We start from the raw sequence: 10,462 nt of genomic DNA on the forward strand, positions 1-10,462 counted from the left end.
CATCGTACAGTATTACAGCTGTAACATCATACAGTATTACAGCTGTAACATCGTACAGTATTACAGCTGTAACATCGTACAGTATTACAGCTGTAATCATACAGTATTACAGCTGTAACATCGTACGTATTACAGCTGTAACATGTACAGTATTTACAGCTGTAACATGGTACAGTATTACGCTGTACATGTACATATTACAGCTGTAAATGGTACAGTATTACAGCTGTAACATCGTACAGTATTACAGCTGTAACATCATACAGTATTACAGCTGTAACATCATACGGTATTACAGCTGTAACATCGACAGTATTACAGCTGTAAATCGTACAGTAATTACAGCTGTAACATCATACAGTATTACAGCTGTAACATCATACAGTATTACAGCTGTAACATCGTACAGAATTACAGCTGTAACATCGTACAGTATTACAGCTGTAACATGGTACAGTATTACAGCTGTACATCAAACATCGTACGTATTACAGCTGTAAATCATACAGTATTACAGCTGTAACATCATACTGTATTACAGCTGTAACATGTATCAGTATTACAGCTGTAACATCGTAACAGTATTACAGCTGTAACATGTCCAGTATTACAGCTGTAACATCGTACTGTATTACAGCTGTAACATTACAGTATTACAGCTGTAACATCTACAGTATTACAGTGTCATTTACAGCTATACAGCTGTAACATGTACAGTATTACAGCTGTAACATCGTACAGTATTACAGCTGTAACATATACAGTATTACACAGCTGTAACATCATACTGTATTACAGCTGTAACATATCATATTCAGCTGTAACTCATACTGTATTACAGCTTAACATGGTACAGTATTACAGCTGTAACATCATACAGTATTACAAGCTGTAACATCATACAGTATTACAGCTGTAACATCATACAGTATTACAAGCTGTAACATGACAGATACTGTACATCATACAGTATTACAGCGTAACCATCATACAGTATTAACAGCTGTAACATGTAGTATTACACTGTAACATCATACAGTTTAACAGCTGTAACATCAGACTGTATTAAGCTTAACATCATACTGTATTACAGCTGTAACATGGTACAGTATTAAGCTGTAACATCATACAGTTTTTAAATTACAGTGTAAATTACAGTATTACAGCTGTAACATCATACAGTATTACAGCTGTAACATCATACAGTATTACAGCTGGTAACATCCATACAGTATTACAGCTGTAACATCATACTGTATTACAGCTGTTAACATGTACAGTATTACAGTGTAAGTATATACAGTATTACAGCTGTAACATGGTACAGTTTAATTACAGCTGTAACATCATACAGTATTACAGCTGTAACATCATACAGTTTACAGCTGTAACATCATACTGTATTACAGCTGTAACATTAGTATTACAGCTGTAACATACAACGTATTACAGCTGTAACATGGTAAAGTATTACAGCTGTAACATCATACAGTATTACAGCTGTAACATAGTACAGTATTACAGCTGTAACCAGGGACGGACTAGGAATGAAAAATGGCCCTGGACATTTTGACCAAAACCCCCCCAGCGATACACCACCACCCACACAACCCACGCCACACTTTATGTAAACAAGATTAATGAACAATATTTAAAACAATAACTTTAGTAAAATATATGTAAAATAGAACAAGGGGAACGTGTTGCTCTTAGGAGGAGGCTGGCTAAAAGGAGCAGATACTGGCACAATGGCACTGGCAGCAATCTGACCAGTGAAATAAATAATACAGGAATACATTTGTTGGTGAAAAGACTGGTGTCATAGAATAAAATTAAAATAAACATATMAACAATTCCTGCAGCAGCTCTCTTCTCTCAGCAATGTCATCTATAACCAGGTCACTGTCCAGGGCCATTAAAATATCTCGCTCAGTAGCCATGAGCATAAAAGCCTCCAGGTGCTGTTGAGCTAGAGTGCTCCTGAGTCTACTGTTGATGAATTTCAGAGTAGAGAAGCTCTGCTCGCAAGCTACCTGGGTTACTGACAGGGTAAGTAGGAACTCGTAAGCAAGGCCCAGGATGTGGTATGCGTCAGTCAATAGGTTGTACTGACTAAGAATACGGTAGCAACACGCTGGACAGTCCTTGCAAGATGAACAGCTCTTGTTCACCATCTCCACCTCGTCTTCACTTCCTTCAGGTCCATGATCCTCCATAGTCCTGGTTGTGTATTCTTCAAATCTCAATTGTTTTAACCTAGTCCACTGTTCTGCCAGACTCATGAGCTCACTCTGTAAATTGGCCACCGTTGCTCTGCTGTCAAATTTGATCAAACATTTGCTTAGTTCTTGAAGGGCTGTCTGTGGAAGGCCACTGGCACTGGATGTTATCTGACTAAAGTGTTTAGGGTCCAGAAGAGCCATGTTGGCATACACAGTGTCATTACTCAGAAATCGCAGATGGATGCTATCTATGACTGTATCCAGAATMTGATTATGGACACCAATCCTGTATGCACTCTCTGCCCCAGTAAAAGTATAATCTAGTGCKATCTCTCCAGGCATGGTTTTCTTCTTTCAAGCCCTTTTCGTTGGCAGAGTGGTCTCTAACTCCAGCTTTGTTTCCTCATCCCGTTCCTGCAACTTCCTGTTGGCCCACTGAACAAATGTGTCTGCAGCTGACAAATCTCTTGCCATCCCTTTCAGCTGCTCCTCTGTAGACACAACCATACGATGCGCAMACAGAATGTCCATTCCACTTGTTTGAAGATATTTTGAGACTGGTGAGGTGACTTGAAATATTCMGAGGAATATCTGAGCTTTAAGTATTGTTTCATACTTCAGCAACCCCTCAATGTATCCTTGTGCCTTGACGCGTGCAGTAGTGGGGATGTTTTTCTGATTTTGTATGGTTGAAAGAGTGAGAAGGACATCAACATACAGCCCCTCATCGGGATTTCCAAAAGCTCCAAAGACCTTCTTTAAGGCACTGTCTTTATCCCACCAGCGTGTCTCTCCAATTGGAGCAAGACGTCTGTGTCTTGGGTCCTTGCTCTCCTTCTCTCAAATGTTCATCCTCTGGTAGGATTCACGGAAGAACACAGCTATGTTGTTATCGAGAGAAAAAAGTGACCCACTTGCCAAGACACTCTCTTTTGTGTCTGCCAAAACAAGGTTCAAAATGTGTGCATAGCACCACACATGCACTTGATTGGTGGACTTTGCAGAGAGCAGGGCAGGGATGCCTGTATACTGGAGGCTCCATCAGTGGAATTGCCAATGCACTTGCTGATGTCAAACTTCATGTTTTCCAGTACCTCACTCAGTACCTGGACAAAGTATTGTCCAGTGGATGCCTCGCATTTGGATGATGTTCGTCACATATCTGACTATGACAGAGCATTGATCTTGTGTTGTAATGTCCTGCGTAGCGTCAATCTGGACTGAAAACATACCAGCTTCCTGGGTTTCACTTGCTATGGTGGCCTGCATTGTGTGTTGGATGGTGGTAATGACGTTATCGATGGTAATCTTTGATAATAGAGGGATTAGAGCCCCCTTTTGACCCAGACACTATGCAGGACTCTGTGACTCAATGCTTTCACACACAGGTCGTACATTCCCAGCAGAATGATCATCTCTAAAAAGTTGCCATGGTCAATGCTGCTGTCATCTAACGTATAAGCTGCTTCAGACTGCATTCCTCTGTAGCTCAGATCCCTCTTGCCTATGACTTTAACAACGTCTATAATGCGCTCTAGCACTTGCCTTGTTCTGCACGCTTGCTCTCCATGAGCAGACATCTGACTGCCGATGAGCAGGCTCTCAATGTTACCTTTGGAGGACCTTAGAAAGTAGGCCTCAGCATAACCTCTATGCATAACGCTCTTCTCATGCTCTTCCACTCTCTGATGGACATGCTTCCAGTCTGCCATTCCAGTCACGAAAGGGCTGTTCTCGGTGGGCTTTGCAAATGCCATACAAATGAAGCAGAAGAAAGTATGGTTCTCTTCACTGTATGACAGCCACTTCCTGTTGGTCCCATCTTTATAAAAGAAAAACCTTCTGCACCACAGACTTTTCACACTTTTGTTGGGGGTGGAAGCGAAAAAACATATCTAGGTCCCCTGACTTCGGCCTTTTCAAATAATCACAAATTTGGTTGGCAGTGGCATCCTGGCTTTGGCTCWATCTACATCTGTCCACTGCAGATGCATTATCCTCGACCTGGATGAGTAATTAGTATACATTTGTATATTAGTATAATATTATAACATAATCGTATAATGTTAGTATAATATTAATATATTAATTATATAATGTTCATATATATTCATATAATTTCATATAATAGTATACTGTATACCACTAGTATAATATTAATTCCAATTGGACAATACAGCAGTTTAAGAAATACACATCCAACATTTATAATTTTTGTAGGTTTTGTTCCGTCATTAAATCCTTGTGCAAGAAAAATGGTCTACATTGGTGTTTAGTCTCTAATTTGATGCCAAGTACTAACTTGAGTTCAACATTTCAAAAGTTTCCTGTAGCACGTCAACCTTTTTTTAATGTCCCGCCCCATCCAGGCTGTGATTGGTCGGTTCGCGAAAAGTGACATTGACGAGCGCTGGTTTCAACAAAAGGCACCCGATATAGCTAAATAGCCAGCTAGCCAAACCCAAACATTGCTTATCTTATTGCTATTCGCTTATCGCTTCACCTGCAAAACATTGACTAACAGTTGAACTGGTATCGCTGGGCTCAATGGGCTGCTCTCTCTGCTCACTCTCCTCTCTGCTGCCAGTGCCTTCAGGCTCAATGGGCTGCTCTCTCTGCTCTCTCTCCTCTCTGCTGCCAGTGCCTCCAGGCTCAATGGGCTGCTCTCTCTGCTCAATCTCCTCTCTGCTGCCAGTGCCTTCAGGCCCACTAGGCTGCTCTCTCTCCTCTCTGCTGCCAGTGCCTTCAGGCTCAATGGGCTGCTCTCTCTGCTCACTCTCCTCTCTGCTGCCAGTGCCTTCAGGCCCACTAGGCTGCTCTCTCTCCTCTCTGCTGCCAGTGCCTTCAGGCTCAANCTCTCCTCTCTGCTGCCAGTGCCTTCAGGCTCAATGGGCTGCTCTCTCTCCTCTCTCTCCTCTCTGCTGCCAGTGCCTTCAGGCTCACTAGGCTGAGATGATTGACTGGTAACGGCGCCAAATTAATAATTTGTTCTTTTAAAACATTTGGCTGCATCAGCCTCAAGGGACTTCAACCTCTTCTCTCTCCGCTTTTCAGCACCACCTTCACGTTTTTCTAATTTTGTTTGTCCATCTTGCTATTTATCCAAATGTCACCACTTAACAGAGATGGGAAAGGGGCAGGGCCCAGGTAAAGTTAGAATGGACTGGACCAAAAGTAAATGGCTGGGAGAGAGAGGCTGACAAATGTAATACCCAACCGCAGTGGCAGTGGGCCGGCAGCCCACTCGCCTAGGCCAGTCAGACACACAGCACTTGGTTATTTTTGGCCAGTCTGTCATTGGCTGTAACATCGTACTGTATTACAGCTGTAACATCATACAGATGTAATACTTTATGTTACAGCTGTAATACTGTATGATGTTACAGATGTAATACTTTAGTTACAGCTGTAATACAGTATATGTACAGCTGTAATACTGTATGATGTTACAGCTGTAATACAGTATGATGTTACAGCTGTAATACAGTATGATGTACAGCTGTAATACTGTATGATGTTACAGATGTAATACTGTATGAGTGTACAGCTGTAATACAGTATGATGGTACAGCTGTAATACTGTATGATGTTACAGCTGTAATACAGTATGATGTACAGCTGTAATACTGTATGAGTTTACAGCTGTAATACAGTATGATGTTACAGCTGTAATACTGTATGATGTTACAGCTGTAATACAGTATGATGTTACAGATGTAATACTGTATGAGTTACAGCTGTAATACAGTACGATGTACAGCTGTAATACTGTACCATGTTACAGCTGTAATACAGTTTGATGTTACAGATGTAATTATATGTTACAGCTGTAATACAGTTTGATGTTACAGCTGTAATACAGTTTGATGTACAGCTGTAATACTGTATGATGTTACAGATGTAATACTGTATATGTACAGCTGTAATACTGTATGATGTTACAGCTGTAATACTGTATGATGTTACAGCTGTAATACTGTATGATGTTACAGCTGTAATACTGTATGATGTTACAGCTGTAATACTGTATGATGTTACAGCTGTAATACTGTATGATGTTACAGATGTAAACAGTTTGATGTTACAGCTGTAATACTGTATGATGTTACAGCTGTAATACTGTATGATGTTACAGCTGTAATACAGTACGATGGTACAGCTGTAATACTGTACGATGTTACAGCTGTAATACTGTACCATGTTACAGCTGTAATACAGTTGATGTTACACTGTAATACTGTATATGTTACAGCTGTAATACTGTATGATGTTCAGCTGTAATACTGATGATGTTACAGCTGTAATACTGATGATGTTACAGCTGTAATACAGTTTGATGTTACAGATGTAATACTTTATGTTACAGCTGTAATACAGTTTGATGTTACAGCTGTAATACAGTTTGATGTTACAGCTGTAATACAGTTTGATGTTACAGCTGTAATACTTACATGTTACAGCTGTAATACAGTTTGATGTTACAGCTGTAATACTGTACCATGTTACAGCTGTAATACAGTTGATGTTACAGCTGTAATACAGTTTGATGTTACAGCTGTAATACAGTTTGATGTTACAGCTGTAATACTGTATGATGTTACAGATGTAATACTGTATGATGTTACAGCTGTAATACTGTATGATGTTACAGCTGTAATACTGTATGATGTTACAGCTGTAATACTGTATGATGTTACAGCTGTAATACAGTTTGATGTTACAGATGTAATACTTTATGTTACGCTGTAATACAGTACCATGTTACAGCTGTAATACAGTTTGATGTTACAGCTGTAATACTGTATGATGTTACAGCTGTAATACAGTTGATGTTACAGATAATACTTTATGTTACAGCTGTAATACTGTACCATGTTACAGCTGTAATACAGTTTGATGTTACAGCTGTAATACTGTATGATGTTACAGCTGTAATACTGTATGATTACACGTATACTGTGATGTTACAGCTGTAATACTGTATGATGTTACAGCTGTAATACAGTTGATGTTACAGATGTAATACTTTATGTTACAGCTGAATACAGTTTGATGTTACAGCTGTAATACAGTTTGATTTTACAGCTGTAATACAGTTTGATGTTACAGCTGTAATACTGACCATGTACAGCTGTAATACAGTTGATGTTACAGCTGTAATACTGTACCATGTTACAGCTGTAATACAGTTGATGTTACAGCTGTAATACAGTTGATGTTACAGATGTAATACTTTATGTTAGAGCTGTAATACTGTATGATGGTACAGCTGTAATACTGTATGATGTTACAGCTGTAATACAGTATGATGTTACAGATGTAATACTTTATGTTACAGCTGTAATACTGTACCATGTTACAGCTGTAATACAGTTTGATGTTACAGCTGTAATACAGTTTGAGTTTACAGCTGTAATACAGTTGATGTTACAGCTGTAATACTGTATGATGTTACAGATGTAATACTGTATGATTTACAGCTGTAATACATGTATGATGTTACAGCTGTAATACTGTATGATGTTACAGCTGTAATACTGTATGATGTTACAGATGTAATACTTTATGTTACAGCTGTAATACTGTACCATGTTACAGCTGTAATACGTATGATGGTACAGATGTAATACTTTATGTTACAGCTGTAATACAGTATGATGTTACAGCTGAATACAGTTTGATGTTACAGCGTAATACTGATGATGTTACAGCTGTAATACTGTTTGATGGTACAGCTGTAATACTGTACCATGTTACAGCTGTAATACAGTTTGATGTTACAGCTGTAATACAGTATGATGTTAAGCTGTAATACTGTTTGATGGTACAGATGTAATACTTTATGATGGTACAGCTGTAATACTGTACGATTACAGCTGAATACTGTATGATGTTACAGCTGTAACACTGTTTGATGGTACAGATGTAATACTTTATGTTACAGCTGTAATACTGTTTGATGTTACAGCTGTAATACTGTATGATGTTACAGCTGTAATACTGTTTGATGTTACAGCTGTAATACTGTTTGATGTTACAGCTGTAATACTGTATGATGTTACAGCTGTAATACTGTACCATGTTACAGCTGTAATACTGTTTGATGGTTACAGCTGTAATACTGTACGATGTTACAGCTGTAATACTGTATGATGTTACAGCTGTAATACTGTTTGATGGTACAGATGTAATACTTATGATGTTACAGCTGTAATACTGTATGATGTTACAGCTGTAATACTATTTGATGGTACAGATGTAATACTGTATGATGTTACAGCTGTAAACTGTACGATGTTACAGCTGTAATACTGTTATGATGTTACAGCTGTAATACTGTTTGATGTACAGATGTATACAGTACCATGTTACAGCTGTAATACTGTATGATGTTACAGCTGTACATATGTTAATAACTGTATGAGTTACAGCTGTAATACTGTATGATGTTACAGCTGTAATACTGTATGATGGTACAGAAATGTAATACTTTATGTTACAGCTGTAATACAGTACGATTTACGGCTGTAATACTGTATGATGGTACAGATGTAATACTTTATGTAAGCTGTAATACTGACCATGTACAGCTGTAATACTGTATGATGTTACAGCTGTAATACTGTTTGATGGTACAGCTGTAATACTGTACCATGTTACAGCTGTAATACTGTACGATGTTACAGCTGTAAACTGTTGATGGTACAGATGTAATACTTTATGTTACAGCTGTAATACAGTATGATGTTACCTGTAAAACTGTTTGATGTTACAGCTGTAATACTGTACGATGTTACAGCTGTAATACTGTGACGATGTTACAGCTGTAATACTGTTTGATGGTACAGATGTAATATTGTACCATGTTACAGCTGTAATACTGTATGATGGTACAGCTGTAATACTGTATATGTTACAGCTGTAATACTGTATGATGTTACAGCTGTAATACTGTACGATGTTACAGCTGTAATACTGTTTGATGGTACAGATGTAATACTTTATGTTACAGCTGTAATACAGTATGATGGTACAGCTGTAATACTGTACCATGTTACAGCTGTAATACAGTATGATGTTACAGCTGTAATACTGTTTGATGGTACAGATGTAATACTTTATGTTACAGCTGTAATACAGTATGATGGTACAGCTGTAATACTGTACCATGTTACAGCTGTAATACAGTATGATGGTACAGCTGTAATACTGTACCATGTTACAGCTTAATACAGTATGATGGTACAGCTGTAATACTGTACATGTTACAGCTGTAATACAGTATGATGTTACAGCTGTAATACTGTATGATGTTACAGCTGTAATACAGTACGATGTTACAGCTTAATACAGTATGATGGTACAGATGAATACTTTATGTTACAGCTGTAATACTGTATGATGGTACAGCTGTAATACTGTATGATGTTACAGCTGTAATACAGTACGATGTTACAGCTGTAATACAGTATGATGGTACAGATGTAATACTTTATGTTACAGCTGTAATACTGTATGATGTACAGCTGTAATACTGTATGATGTTACAGCTGTATACAGTACGATGTTACAGCTGTAATACAGTATGATGGTACAGATGTAATACTTTATGTTACAGCTGTAATACTGTACGATGTTACAAGCTGTAATACAGTATGATGGTACAGCTGTAATACTGTACGATGTTACAGCTGTAATACTGTATGATGTTACAGCTGTAATACTGTACGATGTTACAGCTGTAATACTGTATGATGGTACAGCTGTAATACTGTATGATGTTACAGATGTAATACAGTATGATGGTACAGCTGTAATACTGTACCATGTTACAGCTGTAATACAGTATGATGGTACAGATGTAATACTTTATGTTACAGCTGTAATACTGTATGATGGTACAGCTGTAATACTGTATGATGTTACAGCTGTAATACAGTACGATGTTACAGCTGTAATACAGTATGATGGTACAGATGTAATACTTTATGTTACAGCTGTAATACTGTACGATGTTACAGCTGTAATACTGTATGATGTACAGCTGTAATACAGTACGATGTTACAGCTGTAATCTGTTTGATGGTACAGATGTAATACTTTATGTTACAGCTGTAATACAGTACGATGTTACAGCTGTAATACAGTATGATGGTACAGATGTAATACTTTATGTTACAGCTGTAATACTGTATGATGTTACAGCTGTAATACTGTATGATGTTTACAGCTGTAATACT

Source organism: Salvelinus sp. IW2-2015, linkage group LG4q.1:29, assembly GCF_002910315.2.
Source record: "Salvelinus sp. IW2-2015 linkage group LG4q.1:29, ASM291031v2, whole genome shotgun sequence".
NCBI lineage: Eukaryota > Metazoa > Chordata > Actinopteri > Salmoniformes > Salmonidae > Salvelinus > Salvelinus sp. IW2-2015.